The sequence below is a fragment of the Dunckerocampus dactyliophorus genome, chromosome 1, assembly GCF_027744805.1.
Source record: "Dunckerocampus dactyliophorus isolate RoL2022-P2 chromosome 1, RoL_Ddac_1.1, whole genome shotgun sequence".
Classification (NCBI taxonomy): domain Eukaryota; kingdom Metazoa; phylum Chordata; class Actinopteri; order Syngnathiformes; family Syngnathidae; genus Dunckerocampus; species Dunckerocampus dactyliophorus.
Window position 1 is genome coordinate 36,342,058 of NC_072819.1, and position 17,696 is coordinate 36,359,753.

A 17,696-nucleotide genomic window follows, 5' to 3' on the forward strand; every position below is an offset into this window, starting at 1 on the left:
GTTACGTTTAACAGAATCTCGATTTCTGTGTGTGTTTTTGTTATCCAACTGTTATTTTTCAACGCCCATGGTTTGATGCACTGTTAGTGTAATTTGTAAGGCATTAATAAAGTTGACTGTAAAAAAAAAAGATGCTTTACGTTATATGGAATTTCTTACGTAATACAATGCAAAACCTTTACAGAAATTCTTTACGTTCAGTGGAATTTACGTAAAAGGAGGTTTACGTTATGCGAGGTACTACTGTATACTGTATATATTTTTGGAAAAAGTGCAGGACAGGAATGATGACTTCCTGTCCTGCACTCTTATTTTGGAATGCTGCACTTCCTGCTGGGGGGAAGTTGCAGCTGCTTTACCCTTGTGGAGTTGTAAACAATTGTACACCACAGGTACGGCGCTGGTTCATTGACTCCTTTCTCCTCTCCTGTGCTGTCACCTGAATGATTTACTTACCTGGTGCTTATGCCAGTTGCTTGTTTTCACAGAGCCTTTTTCTCTGTCACCTTTTGTTACCTTATCCTGCACTACTGTGAGTACCGGTTTTTGCTATTAAAATATCTTTATTTGCACACTTCTGCCTCTGTCTCTGCATACCGGGGGTCGAGAGGTCGACAGCTCCTCAGATCCTGACAGATTACAGGGGTGTTAATTCATGTCTACATGTCTATTTGGTCAGTCATAAAGTTTTCTATGCTCTAACTACGAAATTATAAAATGTATTAACATTGAATCCTACATTGCGGAAACGTGGTCGGGTCTGGAACCAATTAACCGCAATAAACAAGGAATGGCTGTATAGTGTATTTTGAACTATTTAATATACGGTGTAATGCGTGCTATACGCTGTAACCATAAAAGAGAAACCTCACTTGAATGTGAGTTTATTGACATTACATAAACAGACTGACCTCAGTCTCACTGCAACCACAGCTAGAGGGCATGTATTTTTCAGCAAATACCATGCATTGGCCATTTAACATGCAAAAAAATAAATACATTTCTAAAACCCCTGAAAGATACTCATACCTCACAGATCATGACTCAAAGATTGAGTGTCAAAGAGACTTGAATGCCAACAGAAGCACACATGAGGGCTGTTTCCAGGTCTCGGCTTGCAAGTGATGTTTTCACACTTGCGTGGAAGATTGCTATTTCTGCACAGCCACATAACTCAATTATTCATTGTGAATGCTAGTGCATTCACTTTACCTTTTTAAGGGAGAGAGTGGGGTGTGTCTCACATGTGTTTCCAATGCCACTCACTGTGCATAAGAACACTTCCAAAGAACCTGTGACATTCCACACAGTGTGCATTGGGAGAGGAGAGAGACAAAAGGAGAAAAGTGACCACCATGAACATTGACTGTGAACAGTCAAAGTGATATGAAGTGGGGGGTGAGGCTCACACAGCAGAGCAAATGGGAGGAATCTGTGTCCCTTATCGTCTCTCACAGCCAGCTATGCATCCTCTACTGCTCATTCCACTGTGACAAAGAAAAATACTTCAGACTTGTCAACCTGGAAGACATTTTTTGAGTAACCGCCCTCCCCCTCCTAACTTGAAAAATGTAAGGATTTGGGTTGGGCAGTTATATATTTTTTGTTGTTGTAAAAAGAGATAAAAACATTAATTGTCATCTGGCTACATGATGCCTTTCATTCTATTTTTCCCTTTTTTTGCTATTTTTTGTTTAGTTTTATTTGTATAATGTGCAGTGGGCTAAGAGAAAACAAGCCAAGGGCCACAAATGGCCCCTGGTGAACACTTTGAACAACCCTGCTTTTTTTTTTTTTTTTTTTATCAATGGAGCTTTCTGGTTTGTGTCAGAAGAAATGTGTGACATTACCTTGTGTTATTAAACCTTATTTAACAATAGAACATGAAGTATTTGACTTACAGGTGTTGTTTTCAGTGCGGGAGATGAAGCAGTAGACGTGCATGCACCTTATAACGCTCACAAGCGATTAAAAAAAAACATTCACGATGGTTCCTGGGCTCTATGTAAGCGTGTAGGGATTTTAAAGATAATGTACACAGTGCAGAACGCGTGATGAGTCAGCCTTGAAATTATGAGGCAAGGCCATCTCTTGATTGTTGTCAAGAAACGTTTGTGATTTCCGAAGCTTTTTGTGAGGCAGCTGTTCAGCCTTTGCACACAAAAACACATAACGCGCAACTTTTTTTCTGTAATAGATTTGAGAAAACACGACAGTTAGCCTACTACGCACTTTGCAACATGCACATCAAACAGATGAATGGGACGTTGCCAACCAGCTAAACTCATCTTAATTAACGTCTTAATTTTGCCTTTTAAATGCTGCTTGCATTGACGTACAACAAGGGAAGGGATCCATACACAAATAGCAGCAGCAGCAGCGGATGTGCACCACACTCCGTGCAGCACTTGCTAGTGGCAGCTAGTGCAGAAGACAATTATAAAGGGAGTTCTCTGATTCGCCAAGAGCTTGCCTCTCTACCTACGTGCAGATTGCCATGGCAACTTGAAATTGAAAGCACAAAATGCAACAAAATGCATACGTGAAGAGCAGTGAGGCGTAAAAGCTTAATTAAGGGTCAAAATGCGTGCCGAGTACAAAAAATGCGGACATGCTGGCATGTCTGGTACTTTCTCAATCACAAGCACACCCAGGCATACCAAGGGGTCAAACTCTCCAGAGGTTCCTTTTAACTGTGTTATAAATCTGTTATCTTTTATTTGTTATCTGTTATAAATCTGTCATGTAACCTACTGATTTTTATTTACACATGGGGAACACATGCATTTACACACTACCATTGTACACATCCACTTAGTTGTGGCTCTGCTATGCTTGGAGTCCACCAGGAGTTACTGTGCGCTCCCTTCAGGGTGTAATCATCACCCCTGACATAAACTGTATGGAGTCCTGGGAGCTTGTGAACAAACAAACATGCGAAGCTTAGAGACACACATTCACTTCAAAATGGTGTGTAGATGTGGTGTACATGTAAACACACACTTTACAAATATTACTTTGACATGGCCCCACAAACTCATACATGCAGCACTCACTGTACAGAGCACATTTAATTCCCAGGGGATTTTTTGATATGTGCACATGTTGCACTTTTAGTGCAACGGCAACTCATTCCATCCATCTTTGACTCACGCAGCGCGAAAATGTGCACATCCATGACTGATACATAAGTCTGTGTCAGTTCTATCTGCTTGTGCTGTTGCTGCTGCCCATATTTCCCAGAGGAGAAGTGAAGGGAGCCAATTGGAGCAGTTACATATGTCGACACCTTGGTGTAACCGTTTTCCACTTCGTTCTTTTCAGCACCCTTAAGGTCTGCGACTCTGCTTGCACACACACACATGCACACAGTGTGTCATTCCAGTGCATACGTAAAAACCCGTTGACACACAAATGCAATCTTCAAATGCCAGCTGATATTGATGAATGCATTCCACACAACTTCATGGTTTGGGGTGAGTCACTCTCTGCATTTGCAAGCGTACTTTCAAACTCGGATGTGTCATTGTGAAACAAAGCTGCATTTAGGTGTGAAATTCTCAGGCTAGCATGAAACTTAAATGCAAACTGCAAACACTGATGTCTCACAAAAAAAAAGCCGGAATGTGATGCACTCCTAAACTGTCACGCTACCGTATTTACAGTGGCCATGTACTAAATACCATCCAAATGACTGTGTCTAATATTCACTGGGAATTACATTTCCTTGTGAAATGGGCTGTTGAGTAGTGTTATCATAGCCGTGCAGACAGTAAAAAGATCCCCTGCTCCGCCCAGCCTCAGTCGAGGAGGCCATTGATTTTATCCAGCCTTAAAAGGCCGGCCCGCCTCAACAATGGCAGCTTATGGAAAAACCATTACGTTGGGTGAATTCTTTTAAATGTTAACCTACATGCAGGTTTGAGAATATGCTCACACTCTTGTTGGCTGTAGTTCACATGCTGCTATACTGACTGGAGATGGAAGGAAGACCTTGGCAGGTTTCTCCTCAGTCATGTGTGCAGGCTTTTTGTTCGGTGGATCATGCTTCCTTTCTGTGCATCGTGTTCAAGGCCTCCTACCTCTTCCACCTCCACTCAGGCACAGCTTGGAGTTACAACACCTGCTTATGCATTACACCACACTAGAAAAGTCACAGATAACAAACTGGAGTCTGCTGTAATACAACAAAAGGGATATGTAGTGGCTAAACTCAATGCATTTTCATTTACAATGCATGCCTTTTATCTTTGATGCATCTGCTACATTTCTTTGTCGAGGAAACAGTAGATTCACACAATTTTTTACACTTAATTGTAAATTTGAAGTGACGTGTTCCATTTTGGACAGACTTCTGGTGAAAAATGCATGTTTTGAGATGTTTTCCCCCTTAACCTATTTAATATTGTACATTTTGCTATAGACCAGCAGGCTCAATTTCTGTTTTTCCAGGAAATAAACAGCTCTCTAAATATATTCAGATATATTCATCATGGTCATATCACTAATGCGTAATAATACCCCAAAATGAATAGGTTACGGTGTCTTCTACATTAATTAACATCAAGAGAACTGCAAATCAAATCAATTACCATTACAGTTACTATTTATGTCAAGCTGTAAAAATGCGTTACTTTCAATAAATGTACATTTCCCGAATTAATTTAAGCACAGCAACCTGGAGGTGTATTATAATATTGTGATTGATAAATATTTGATAGGTTTTGCTGCATATATGTTGACAGTAACAACCTGTACCTGACCCGCTGTGTGTGTGTGTGTGTGTGTGTGTGTCTGTGTGTGCGCCAGTTTCTGTGTATGAGCGTCTGAGTTGTGTGTAAGAGGTGAATACAGTGCAAGATTTTACTAATTAGCTTAGCGAGTTATTGAGTTAGCAGAGATTCAGCTACCGTGTCGACAAAGCCGAGCTTGCTATTGATAAGATTAGTGCAAGTGACAAACACAGCAGGTGTTTTCATTGAACAACGGGGAGCATGTGCACAACACAACACAACACACACACACACACGCACACAAATGTGTACAATACAATGAATTCGCTCCGTTCCCAGATACACACAGAGGTTGCAGGTGTACAAAATAAAACAAAAATATGATGACAATGATCTAAACAAATAATGAAAATGAGCCAAAAAGTGTGATTTATGTGAATGTGTGCGTATGGGAAAACGACAGAATCCCCTCGGGATTGGAGGTCTTTCATGTAGGGGTGAATACATAAATAAAAATAATCAAAAACAGACAAAAATAGACTGAGCCACTCTCGTGATGGCACACCGAGTGTTATATGTTGCACATCTGTCAGTACCTTAATTGTTGGATGTTAAAATAGAAAATAATATATATTTGCCACAATGACACATTCCCTACACAAGCTGGTCCCGGAAAGTAACAATAGCATATACAATAAAAGAATAAATGTAATATTATTAGTAATTTGAATGTGTTTCTGTGCTAACATGATCTGATAGAAGCTACAAGGTGAAATCTGCAAGGTGCCATGGGAGTGAAGTACTAAATAAAGACATTTTCAAAGTTTTGAGGCACCAAGAAATCTCCACCCCAGTTGTGTCACTTTGCTTTCTGACTTAACACAATCTGCTTCCTCCTAAAATAGTTCAGTGCTTCTCTGATGAAGCAGGCTTTTGGCTCACCACTATGATTGACAAATAGGGTAGCGTGCAGAGGAAAAAAAGACCACAATATCTACACTGTCACAAGCTTACAAACTGACTACAAAATCTGGAGATTCATTTTGTGTGATGTTACTGCTGTGTGCTGAATGATAGGCACACAAATAGATGAGAGCACAGTTTGAAGATCAGACGGGACGGACATGACACTTAACCTGGCACGCCAGATGGCTTGTTTCACAAACCCATGAATTGTTTCACGAATCTATTGTGGAAATAGCACGAGAAACCATGAAGGAAAGCCTTCAGTGTTGTTTTCATGATAAACTATTATCCAGTTTGACTACGGCAACATACCATTTGCAAGCTACTATGTCGTTACAGAATGCAGATGGATCCACTTGCTATGTATTGTGATGGGACACAATGTATGCTGTCATACTAATTCAGCTGTGTTGCACAGTAACTGACCTTTTTGTTTTGTTTAGAAAACATAAATAAATCATGCACAGATCATGTAAAGACTGAAGCAAGTTCTAATGGAAAGTAAATAGGAAAGGCTGTAAACAGATAAGATCTCTTCAACACAGATGTTTTGATATGCCATGAACTAGTCCTTAAAGATGAAGGCATCCTCTGGGGTAGAGTTCAGTTGATGTGATCTCTCTTTCAGCAAGCCACTCTTATTAAGCAGCACATCTAAAAGCCTGAGGATTCTCTTACTAAACCAATCAATACAGGACCTGCCTTGCCACGGCCTCTGAGGGAGACCTCAACTCCACCCCCCTGGTCTTCCTGCATATTTTGGCTCACTCATGGTTGGGACAAAGAAGAGGTGGATGCCTTTCATCACCCTGAGAGTGAAATAATAGCACATACAGGTGCAAACAGTCCTCTGAGAGAGAACAAACCGGCTGTTAATGAATAAATAAACACACCAGTCAGCATGAACGCACCGCTGTCCTCGCGCTCTGAGAGTGCTGAAACTGATTCTTCATCCCATACACCTCTGTGACTGTCAGAAGAATCGACACGAGGCTACTCTTCTGCAAAGGTTGGCTCACCCACTAGCTGCCGGAGTCGTATACTGCACTATATTACTTCATATTAATGTTAACATCAGAACTGACAAAACCTGGGGAACGCATGCAAATGAATTGAAATAGAAAAGCAGACTTCACACAAACAACATATTTTGACATGAATCATATTGGTCACCTCCTATGTGCACAGATCTGACACATGACTCAAAGTAAGACAACGTGTTTTGCATACAGATGGCAACCATGTAAAAAAAACCCACATACTAATTAATGTACTTGAACGTATTTATGTCAGGCCCTTAGACACCAATGTAAACTTGCAATTTCAAATCCATGTGCATGTTTTTAGTGATTGCAAGTAAATGATAATAAACACAGCAGTGTGCCTTCAGTGGGGACTTCCAAAAGAGTAATACATTTCAAAAGAGTAATATATTTGCATCACAAGACCGTTGCCCACAAAAAAGTCAGACCTCTCCATCGCTTGCCGTTACTTTCTCTCCCGTCGTATCACTGCGCGCTGCCGCTTGTCCACTGTTGTGTATGTGTTCCAGTGTTTACATGCGCGGATGAAGGCCGCTGTCACCGTTGATGCACCACATTGCTGATGGGGATGTCATACAACTTCATGTCAAAATCTCTGAGCTATCCCTTTAGCACTGTGTGAAGTCATGAAGCCGGCCATGGCATGTCAGACATGACAGAGTGAAAAAAAAGTTATTCTCTCATTCAGTGTGGAAGTGGTACGTTTTTGGCTTCTTATGTTTAGAAGAAATAAATACAAGGCTAACTGTTTAGCTCGCTAGCTAGCTGCCATTTCAAGTCCCTGCAGCATAAGAGTTGCCCAATGTGTCGTTAACAAAGAATAATAGGAGTGTAAAGGTGACTATAGGCGTGTTAATTCATGTCTACAGGGCTCTTACAAAGTCATAAACAGGTTTTCCATGCTGTAACTACAAAAACATTTCATTTATTGACATTGAATCCTTTATCGTGGAAATTCATTGACCGCGGTCAGTTCTGGGACCAATTAACCGCCATAAACAAGGGGCGACTGGATCCTAACAATGTGTGGCATTACATAATTGGGGATGAATATCGTTATTACGAAAGCAAGAAACGCAACAAAACCTTTTTCTGTAAATACATCGTCTCTAAAGAACTCCAAACTCCAGATCTCTACACTACAACATCATTTGGAGCAGTTCAGAATCAATAATTATCTAATAACATGACAAAACATAAAAAACATAATAAAATACATCACCAGTAGAAGGGTCGAACAAACCCTTTCTCAGGCTGACATATATATAAAATATATAAACTCACTTATTTGTGCAAATAGCGCACACAGAACAATGAACAACGTCGTGGCTGTCTGCTTTCTTCGTGTTGGAACAGGGATCAACTAAGCATTGAGCTGTTCATGCTATGATGCATTCAAGCGCACTGGTACCTTTGAATCTTAGGCATAAGCGTTCTAATTAGGGGACAGAAAAATGCTGACATTCCTGTGCACCTGCTAGCTGGCCCTGTGAGGTGAATCTGAAATTTGATTGGTTAAAAAAAGCCCAATTGCTATTAGTGTTTCAGTGACACGAGACAGCACTACTGATTCTGAAGGCCCTGGGCAGATTAGATTGACATGCCAACACATATAAGCTGAAATCCAATTGACAAAGACATCTAAAATACACATACACTACTGGAAGCAGTGCAACCAAGAGACATGCTACGAAATGAAGATAATAGACTGTTGGCAATATATTAATACAATTTCATATAACAAGTACTAGAATTTAAGTTGTTTCTAATATACTACCCCTCTCATGTGGCTAAGAAAGCTAACCAAAATATACACATCTTTGTATCTTACCTACTGCAAGCTACAATTAGAATAATAAACATGTTTTTAATGCGTCCAACTGAGCATTATTATTTTGGTAAAGGCAGAAATTCAGACTTCTGGACAACTTAATATCAGATCATGTGAGTGTACCTGGACGAAGACACATTTAGGTGTTTTTGGTTGTGTTAGCAACAAACCCAACACAAGAAAAAAAACAAAAAACAAAGGTGTACTTAAGTTGCTCTGCTGTACTGTGGCTGGAAGGCACTGTCGCCCTATTTATATAAGCAAATGTAAATCACTCAAAATATGTGTCTGTAAAATAAAAAGAAACGCCAAGGAGTGCATCCCACTCCCTGTGTGCTAATTCCTTAACATGAAGCCTCTTAGAGATTCACTTGACTCGTGATCCATGGGACCACAACAGGAAGCCTACAATATACAAATAAAAAGAAACAGCTTAGATTACCTGTGCTTCTGCACATGAGCATAAAGCACAAGAAACCAGTGAGAGGGAATAAAATAAATAATACTGTCAAAATGGTACAAACTGTTACAAACTACAACTACTGTATGTGAACGTGTAAAAAATCTACAAAGCACCTTCCCAAGTGTAAACTGGGGCAACTCTTGTTGTACAGACTATATAAACACCAGGGAAGGTAGAACAATAGCCCTCAATGAAAGAATACATTATTTTTATGTAGAATGAAATGTATCCTTCCTGTAGTATCTAGCAAACGTAAAACTAACCTAAAAACTAAATACAATTGTCAACATATGCTGGAATAGTATTATGAGCCGTGGATACACCAAAGCCACCCCTCTGAACACAGAGCAGAATGGTTGCTTCCAACTTGCCACCAGCTGTCCCCCAGTTGCTGCTTACATGTGGCAGAAGCTTGGCCTCACTCTCAGGCTGCACTGGATGGTGAAAGTTACCGGTAATGCACCACAGAGAACCTGACACTTGCAAGGTGACAAAACACTGCACAATAACTTGTCATGTCAGTAAAATGTAAGCATGTCACCTTTCAAACAGGAAGGCCTGATGTAGCGTGGATGTTAAAGAGGAGCGTGGGCAAGGAAAATTAATTCACTGGTGTACATCTCTATGAATGTTCTGAATTCCTGTTTCTATAAGCAGAATATTGCGGCCCGCAGGAGAATGCAATCTTTTGCTCATGGCTACCTGATCTGATGTTGACTGTAACGGTACAAGTATTTGTATATGCAATAAGGAACTTTCATTAATTAAAAATAAAATAATAATAATCCACCCTGTTCAAACTGTTAGTGTTGCACTTGTCTGCATGGTTGCACTTTTTCCGAAAAAGAAACGCTGTAAATCAGTGGTGTCCATAGAGCTGCCCAGGGGCCTTTTTCGGCCTGCAGCTTGTTTTTTTTAATTGGCCCTCAACATATGAATTCATTATTTTTATTTTATTTACTACAAAATAAACTTAAGTAATTATTCATTAGATATATTATTAAATATTACGCTATTATGCTTTGTCATGTGGAACACAATGCCGAAATGTAAGTATTTTGATCTACATTGGTTTTAGCATCTTTAATGCACAAAATGTACCAAAATGGACTCCCTGCATCCTTTTTCTGGATCCTATGTCTATATTTTAACTTTTTATTAAAGAATTGTATTGTATTACTTGCCCGCAGTTTGCTTTTTTCAATATTTCATTTTAAAACTCATTGAAGCAATCTACACAAACGCTAAGCAGTTTTATATTTTGTATTTTGTTCCATTACAGAAAATGAACCGAACCGTGACCTTAAAACCAAGGTAAGTACCAAACCGTGATGGCTTACCATTGCACCCATTAGTAGCAGCGGATCTGAAGTTATTTTAGTGCACTCCGATCAGACTGAAACACCTTTTAAGCCATTCATTATTACGATTCAAGGTGTACTCTACTTTTTGTATATAGGATGCTTACTGTATATCTGTGGTGACATCAATTTTCTACGTGACACCAGCTGAAGTCATAATAGGAAATGTTTTGTAATAAAAGACTACATATTCCCTTCACTTGGCTCAGCATTGCCTTCTTGGCCTTTGCACAGCATTAATAATTGAGAGCATTTCATGTAGACATGCTTCTCGTGCCATGACCCTGTTGGGCTATCGCACTAAGGCTTGGCTGGATGGTCTGTCTGAGGCACTGCACTACAGGTTGCTGGCTAGGACCCACCTCTGACTGACATACAATAAACTTTTAGGATTCACAAAGACCAATGGTGCCTGAATGTAATTTAAAAAATATGTAAAAGACCTCAAGGTGTGTGATGATGTTGGAAAGAATAAGAGCGAATGTATAGTAGATCATTATTAAAGTGGCATTGAAAGGATATGGAAGTGACGCTGTACATAAAAGAAGGTATGATCAACCAATCATAAATACTATTACAGCAGGAGAGCTTCAAAGTGTATGAATGTATGACCACTAGACAACACAAACGTGTAGAACCAAACAGACTGCGTTAAAGGTGCTGTCTGTCATGGTTAGGTACTGCAACGGAGGCGCTAGCGTTTGAACATATTACATCCTGCCCTCTTTCCTGCTCATCCATGACTAATTGTCGATAGCTTGTCTGAAACCGTATGTGTATGTGTGCGCACACTACAAGCATGTGTCTGTGCACGAGCCAACGACAAATCTCATTCAGTTTAACTCGTACTTGTGAAGAATATAGGCATACTTTTGTACAATCTGTTCTCTAAAACCACTATTGGTAACATACTGTATGCTAGCTAGTGGTTGTGTTCTTGTATTTTTTGGGGTGAAAAAAGTGTAATTTGTAGCCAAGGAAGGACAGCACCTTTAATATCTGTAAAATGAACACAGCAAGGCATCATGGGAGGAGAAAGTAGCACTCCGGTCCCTGTAGCCTCTGGTGCAACAGCGGCAGGAATTGTTGTCTGCCCTGTGGGGACTATCTGACTGTTCTGTCACCCTCAACAGAAGGCTGACTGCCCTGTCCTGCTTGATGTCTAACACACGGGGAGAATATTGAGGACGCCTTGGGAGACTACGCTGTAAGGGAGAGAATTCTTGACATTTTGTACAACAAGCAGGAATAGGAGTCTCTTCTGTGCAAAGTGTGGGTGCGCTGCACGCTGTGAACATTATTGCCCGGGATTCCAAGCAGGGCCGGAGCTGTATGGCAAATGTGAAATGTCTTCTACCACTCTGCGAGCAGGATGAGTTAGTTGTAATTCTTGATATGGGTCATCAGAGAGGTTGCCTCAGGGGTGACCCTCCTGCTTAGGTCAACACAAAGAGTGCAATGAGGTGAAATGGGCACACAAGATATTTTTTAAGATACTCTTCACATCCATTGTTTCAGCTATAGTTTATATCTATAAACGAGTATTGTTTATCATCTATAGTAAAGTTTGGATTTGACATTACGTTTAAAGGTCAATTCTGTATGTGTGCTGACGTGCATAAGCTCCGGGTCCATAATGAACCTACACTGCTGTATATGACTGGTGTCTCTCTCTTATCATCATGTAAGGCAACCCTGTGGGTCATCAGCAGATTAGCATGAGTGTCTGTGATAGGAGGGCCCCGACAAAGGCTTTATTAATTATGCTCATGTTGACACTGGGGTCATAGTGTGCAGTACACACTGATTTTGATCAAAAGTTTGTTACCATACAGTGCAATGCACTGCATGATGTAAAACCTCCATGCGTGCAATGCTCCGGGGGTGTGTGTGTTCTAGAGGGGAGGGGTGGTGGATGGTTGAGGGTGCACCATTTTCAAATTAGCGAGGCAACTTTCACACATGGATGACCAACCGGTTATGCTGCACTTTAAACATAAGCAGCTATTGATTGATAGATCGAGTGGGTGGGTGGATACACGGCTTAAAAACAGTTGACGTGACATTAGCATGCACAAAAATGAGAGATTACAGGGTACTCACTCGACCCCCTGGTGTCTTATAGGCGCATTTCTATCTCTTGCAGCCAGCTTTGAGGATGACAACTCCCGGGACAAGGTGCCTTGAACATCGCTATCCTTCCTGGCCAGGCTCCAGCCTCCGTTTAGTGACTCCCTCCGTTTGTCATGCTTGCGGTCAGGAAAAGAGCTGCTTAATTAAATTAGCAACATTTGATTGAAATGTTATTTTTTCTGTCTCACAGTCGTCCGTGTCTTTGCGTGCAGCAGCGGTGAAGTGACAGCAGCTATTTGAAGGGATGCTGACGCGTAAGCAGAGGGGCTCGCCTCCTTCCTCCCTGCTCAGCCTCCATCAGCTAGGCAGCACCACGTGACGACGACCATCAAGCACAGCCCTCCACCACGGGCCCGAGCTTTCAAAATAAAAGCCGACAGAAGCGAACACAGAACAGACTTTAGGAAGCCCAAATCAATCAATGTTGATTGCACGGGGGCGTGCCGGCGTCCCAGCAGCCCCTGAAGCCGGTGATTTATATTGTTCAATATTCAGTAGGTGTGTGTAAAGTAATTGTAGTTGTAAGATTTATACAATATACATTAACTATTTACATTCAAATTCAAACATTTGAGAGTATCTGTGATATCCCCGTAGGTTAAAAAAAATGTTCTCACAAACGTCATTACTAATAAACGTCATTACTAATAGCTTTTATGTTGACGCGAATTAACTCACGTCCTGTATTTTTCATCTTATTTTTAACTTGACGCATTACTAGTGGCATCCATTCACTTAAACTCGACCTCTTTCAAGGGGGCCTCCAAGCGGCCAGTGTCAGTATTGCAACAACTGCTGAGTGAATGGCTCCTCATTGGCAAAAAGCATGATGTCATTGTAAACTCTGAGAATACTGGAGGGGAGCAAGTGTCTGCCAAGGTTCATATAAAACCTCACTGATGGTGATGATGTTACATTTTTACCGTGGTAGTTATAGCATAACTCTTCAATGCTGCTTGTTGACAGTCCACTCTCCTTACAAACAGCCTCTGTCTGTGTTGATTTCTCATGGTGTCTGGTATGTTCTTCATCATGAAATGGTGAAAAAAAGATGATCCTCTGCCCCAAGAGCATTTGCATGGAGTTAAACTTTTATGAGGATTGTTCTTAATACAGTAAGCCTCCATACGTTTGTCAGACAGCCAGCATGCCTGTAATTTGTAGCTAAGAAGTCTAGTTATGGTTATGGTTTAATTTATTTAAAACATGCATGCAGTTTACATTGACTGCTTCATGTTACAATCCACAATTCCACATGTCTGAAAAGGAGTAGGAAAAAGCAGAGCTTATATCCTTATTACATCATTAGTATCATTACTATTTTTTTTTTTTTTTTTACAAAAAACAACCAAAACAAACAAAAAAGGTCTTCCTTTTTCCCCTGTTGATGTCCGGATCCACTACTGTCTTTCCAGTTGTACTATGAGTGTTATTCACTGTAGATGCATGGGTTCCTAATTCTAGTGCTTCTTGTTGAGCAGGCCCTTGCAACATTAATATCAAAAGCCAAATGTTATTGAATGTAACTGCATGGCCCTTTCTTTGTGGGTTGTAGCCTCCATTTTCCTGCATGGTAGTCACGGTAGTATGTTCTTTAATATGTATCCAGAACGTTGATCTTTGACAACAAGCACTCTTGCTTCTACTCATCCTCCATTTAGCTTTACGTAAATTTTGCCGTTGGTGCTCCAAGTGCTTCGTATCTTTCCCTGCTTCCTCACATCTTGTGCTTTCCTGGCGATGTCAGCACTGTGTTTTGTCAGATGCCCATTCATGTAGACGTTTGTACCTATCAGCTTTTTCTCTGTTTCAGCAGTGCAGTTTAGAATTCCCTGTTGATGAACTTAATGATGACGGATGTGGTATTGTTTCTGCCATATAGTGGGATGCAAGTGTTGATGGTGTTGATATCTACATCCACCTCCTTTGATTGTTCCTTTGCTGAAGGAACATCCATTTCATCTGGTTCTCCTATGTTTTGTACTGCCCTATCTTTTGACTTGGGTGTAATTCAGAGCCCTGTGAGGATCACATCGTTCATTCGTGCATTCTGATCCATCTCATCAATTATATTTTTCATTTGCTCGCTGATATTTTCCTCTGCTTCTTTCTCTTCCTCAATAGTGGTGCGCAAGGCAGCATTATCCTCCAATAGTGCCTTGATATCATCCTCCAGCATACCCCTGCGACCCTAATGATGATAAGCGGTATAGAAAATGGATGGATGGGTTTTTAACCTCCTTGTGAGCAGTGCATAAGGCAGCATTATCATCCAATAATGCCTTGATTTCAACCCTGATATCCTTACATAATGCTTTATTTTCTTCCATAGGGTTTTTATCTCCCGTAAGAGCAATGTGCAAGGCAGCATTCTCTTCCAATAATGCCTTGATATCGTCCTGCAGAACCTTGATATCATTGCATAATGCTCTATTTTCTTCCATGAAGTTTTTAGCTTCTTTAAGAGCAGTGCACAAGGCAACGTTTTCATCTTGCAACTCCTTGATTTCCTCTCTTAATGCCTTGGTATATTTGCTCAGTACTCTCCCTTCCTCCATAAGGTTTCTGACATCATTATGGACCTCCAAGATCATGTCCATGAGGCCGTCGGTCTGCATTTGTACACGTTTAATCTGTGATTGCAGATTCTTAATTTCTTGCTTTGTAAAAAATCATGCGTTTATTTGTGCCTGCAGACACCTTAGGTCTCGCTCTGTTTTTGCTGCAGTACGCACTTGTATATCATACATCTCCTTCTTCAAGGCGTGTAATCATATTAGATTATTTCGGTCGAGAATATTTTCTAAAACGAGAGGTGGGGAAGGTGCGGGAGGTGGGGGAAACCTCTGATTCATCTTTTTCTCAAGGTTGTGGAGAAATACCACATTTTTGCACTCGAGAGTTTTTTCTAAATCTGAATTAGATTTTTTTATGCGAGGCGTCACCCTCCTCCTTCGACAGCCGACTGACCCTATTCCTGATTTTGAATCCATATTTCCAGGGCCAGTATCGTTTAGCTTGGTGTTTGGCACTGTCGCTAGGCAACCACTTTGAACTTCAGCAGTTAGCCAGTTAGCTTGACTTGCTAGCAGCTAGCAGCACTTGTAATTAGTTTATTTCAAGGAATCTGTACCTGTACCTGTATCTGTCACCCAGCATTTCTGATCTTGTGTTTGCGAAGTGTAGTCAGAAAAGCACTAAAATAGTTAAAATTTGTAGTATCTTCTAGTACCTATTTTGTTGTCTTACGTTAATTTATTACCAAATTATGTGTATTTTGTAAAATTAATTTCTCAAACGAAAAATACATGATATCAAATTGACTTATTTAAACCTCAATGAACAGCTACAAAAATTATATAAAATACAAAAACAAAGACCCATCTCAATACCCAAATTACGTCAAAATAGGTCAAATCTCTTCATGCAAATTTCTCATGAATGAATCGGCTTTCTGCGAGTGGCTGGCGACCAGTCAAGGGTATATCTCGCCTCTCGCCCAAAGTCAGCTGAGATAGGCTCCAGCATACCCCCGTGACCCTAATAAGGATAAGCGGCATCGAAAATGAATGGATGGATGAATCCGCTCTAAGAGCAACACAGCGTGTGTTTAACCCCGCCCCTGCCCCTGCAACACAGCAACACATCTTGACCAATGACATTCGCCTTTAGTGTTTAATCTTATAGATTTTTCAAGATAATTTATATTGTGTGCTAAATGAAAGCTGTGGTGCTCTGACTAATTAGTGCGTTTCTGAGCTGTATGAGCCCGTCATTTGTTTGTTGAAAGGATGCAAAGACTATGTTATAAAGCCCCCAATTTTGCACGTGTAAGTAAATTTATGTTTTCTCGAATAATGTGTCTTTTTCAGGCGCTGCGTCCACTTTGTTTGGCGGTCCTTGAACACACCATGTGTGACGCAGATCGAGACTTATGTGTGTGACTTTCTCCAACGCTGCACAGACAAACGTGTATTTTCTATTAATCCTTTCACCTCGTCCTTGTTCACAAATGCTAATGCTGTGCGTAAATGCAGAGAGGTGAGGTTTAATAATAATAATTTTTGCTTGGTGCATAATCTCATGCTACTGGATATGTGCTCATATGTCCATTTGGCGCCGTAATAAGCCTCGTATGGAATTAATTTAATTTCCTTATTAATTTCTGTATGTTATGTATCTTTGTTTTTGTAGTTATTTTTAATTATTACGTTTACGTGTAACATTAGTTGCATTGTACTGATTATTTTCATGTTGTTGCAAACCAAAGCACAGCAAAAGAATATAAAGACCAGTTCACCACAGCTTGTCACCACTTGTTATAAATAAATTCAATAAACAGAAGACAAACATGCCAGGAGATATCTTACTCCTCAGGTAAGTGTGCAGGTGCAGGGCTTCCAGTCAGACTTATGAAGGGGTACTTAACTGTGAAAAGTTTGGGAACCGCTGATTTAAGCTATGTTATGGTGTAGCGTTCAATTAGTGTGAGATGCACTGTGCTCTTTCATTTATCCAAGGTTGATCCTTTCAGCATGAATAAAGGCATCATTTTTAACCTTGTTGTACAAGCAAACTACTTTTGATTAACAATCACTATGTGGAAATGAGAGTTCTGTTTGCTTTTGCTCTCTGGTCTCGTTGCTGACCGTTTCTGCAAGACAAGATTTGCCTCGTTTTATGTGAGTGCGGAGGCACCGAGAGGCTAGAAGACACAAATAAAAGCGACAGCATTATACGTACGCCTTGAAAGAGAGAAAAGCCTCAGCCTTTGGAGGTCTTTTTTCCCATTGTTGTCCACTCTGAGCCAGACTGCTGGGTCTCCTTCACAATGCGGGTCCCCTCAGAGCAGAGCACCACTGGCTGTCCTGTCGCTTCACATTAGCGTCTTTGCAGAGAACGGCGGTCCCGTGGGGGGACTTGGACACAGTTGTTATGAAAGAAGAGTTGTGGTCACACACACACACACACATGCACATTGTGAGTTAGTGAGGAGGTGTTGTCTAAATCGGTCAAAATGGGAACACCACCATAGGAAAGCCACTATTTAGGCTTTTAATAGCACTATAACGGTGACCTTATTTTAGCCTCTCCTCTCTACTTCCAAGCATGTAGGAACCACTCATCCGCTGCACACATTCAGAAAACATCCTCTCATAGCACACA

At 40.7% G+C, this 17,696-nt stretch overlaps 1 protein-coding gene across 4 annotated transcripts in view; it reads right to left on the reverse strand.

Annotated features, from left to right (window-relative positions):
• LOC129185408 (uncharacterized) overlaps positions 1-12,853 on the reverse strand; it is a 49,110-nt gene extending 36,257 nt beyond the window's left edge. For 2 of the 4 annotated variants that reach the window (XM_054782491.1, XM_054782465.1), the window contains exon 1: positions 12,501-12,841. The gene's annotated coding sequence lies outside the window, so the exon portion shown is untranslated. Of the gene's footprint in view, positions 1-12,500 lie in introns of all 4 variants that reach the window. The other 2 variants (XM_054782476.1, XM_054782484.1) reach the window with 2 other exon arrangements.
• Positions 12,854-17,696: the final 4,843 nt, after the last annotated feature.